Here is a 2,500-nt window from a genome sequence, read left to right on the forward strand (position 1 = left end):
ATTTGAAACTTAGAGGCGTAAAGTGATGACTGTGTGCACGGGATGAATACATAATTCCACTCGAAATTCAAATTCCCATTTTGGAATCGGCGCATTTTCCAGCGGCTGGATCCCTAGCCGATGCGCCTGAATTTCCACTGATGAACTATCCTTTTCTGAACGCGCATATGGAGATGTCGAAATCTCATTTTGCGAACGGGGATAAGTGTTTGGGAGGACGTTGGAGTGCCATCCCTCCCCAGTCAACTTCATCGCAGGTTGAAACATTGCCACAATGATTTGAATCAATTATATACAAGGAAAAAAAAAATATATATATATATATATATATATATATATACATATATGTAATTAGATATATATATGTATTATATATATACATATATATATAATTATATATATGTATTATATATATATACATATATATACATACATATATAATTATATATAAATATGTATTATATATATATGTATATATATATATATATATATATATATATATATATATATATATATATATAAGTACACTTTAAATCCACTATCGGAGAAATAATATCATAAGTACAGGAAAAATGTATATTTCGATTACTGTCTGTAGTCCTCTTCAGCAGAATAGTTACAAGAATATAAAGTACAGGTATAAAAGAGATAGTGAGGAGTACAGAAAAGGGCACGGGAAAATGTGGTGGGGAGGACTCAGGCTATATGCCCTTGATTTGGTTGGGTCAAGGATGGACGGTTTGTGGTATTTTGTCCGACCACTCTTGACATTAATTTATTGACTGCTACCCTCGTAAAGCAGTATGGGGGGCCACTGATCTTTTGAGGTATTGAAGTTAGGATAATGTTTTATTAAAGAAGATTCTACAATTTTCCTACGAAAGCTAAAATGGGATTTGAATATGATAGCGGCATTTTTGCAATCCATTCGAGGATAGCAGTCAATAAATTGACGTGAAGAGCGGTCGGACAAAATACAACAAACTCTCCATAATTGACCCAATTACATCAAGATGTGTTATAACATTACAGTTTCCCATATATATGCTGTACACACACACATATATATATATATATATATATATATACATATATATATATATATACATACATATATATATATACATATATATATATATATACATATATATATATATATATATGCAACACTCCACTGGTTCTTCAGGCCTATTGAGGTCCCTGGCTGTCACCACAAGACGCCTCTATACTCTCTGAACTGCCACTAATTTCTTAACACCCTCGGTGTTGACATCCAAATCCCGAACCTTGTTTTCCACTACATTTTCCATCTAGTGCCGGGACATTCTTGAGATTTTCTGCACACTACAGTATAATATCCGTGAAAACTCGACATGTGAATAAGTCTACTCCTGATATGAGAATATGATTAAGTTTGACGAGTTAAACGCCATATGAGGACTGAGCCTTTATTTGTACGACGTTTCGCTTTTTACAGCTTTTTCAAGTACAGGTTGAGATACATATGCTTGAGATTAAATAAGGGGAAAGGAGGGAACGGGGAGAGACATGTGACATGTGACATGTGAATAAGTCTACTCCTGATATGAGAATATGACTAAGTTTGACGAGTTAAACACCATATGAGGACGGAGCCTTTATTTGTACGACGTTTCACTTTTTACAGCTTTTTCAAGTACAGGTTGAGATACATATGCTTGAGATTAAATAAGGGGAAAGGAGGGAACGGGGAGAGAAAAGAAGAAGGGGGGGAAGGAAGAGGAGGAGGAGGAGGAGGAGGAGAGGAGGAGGAGAAGGGGATTTGGATGACACACTGGGAAAGGTTGAGAATGCTGGCCCAAACGTCCGTGGGCGAAATGTTCAAAAAGGGTGGTTTAAATATTAAAAAAATATATATATATGACTAAGCCACCTCAGTCTCCATGATCAAATGTAATCGGTTGCTTGAGACATGGGTATTGCCTTCACATATTTACTTCTCCATCATATATTGAGTCACAGATTGGTTTAAGAGTATTATTCTTGAATCTGAGCAATTTTGTTTAAATGAGTTGATTGAGGCTCCAGGTTTGGGCCCCGTGTGTAAGCACAGCCCGTATCATGATGCTATATAGCCTTGTTTTTGTTTGTCTAGATAGGAGACTTGGTTTTATGGAGACAAAGAGTTGAATTATAGGAGAAAAAGACCTTATGCCATTTAATGCTATCGCTGAGGATCTGATACACTCATCCACTTCAAGATGTATATTATTTCCTGGGGACTCTTTAGAGCCAATGTACGTGAAGCTGTCTACGAGCTCTAAGTTGAACCCTGCCGCAAGTCCATGTCCATTACCAAGGGTCTTCTCCTTTGGACATGCACAGGCTTTGTTTTAGCTTTGCTTATCTCTTAGACCTATTTACAGATATTTTCATAAATTCACAGAATGCCAGATCTAGTGCTCTCGTGTATTCTGCAAGGATGGCCACGTCGTTAGCATTAGTAATTTCTCTCAGCCCT

Source organism: Oratosquilla oratoria, chromosome 35, assembly GCF_046742065.1.
Source record: "Oratosquilla oratoria isolate Oo_2021 chromosome 35, ASM4674206v1, whole genome shotgun sequence".
Lineage (NCBI taxonomy): Eukaryota > Metazoa > Arthropoda > Malacostraca > Stomatopoda > Squillidae > Oratosquilla > Oratosquilla oratoria.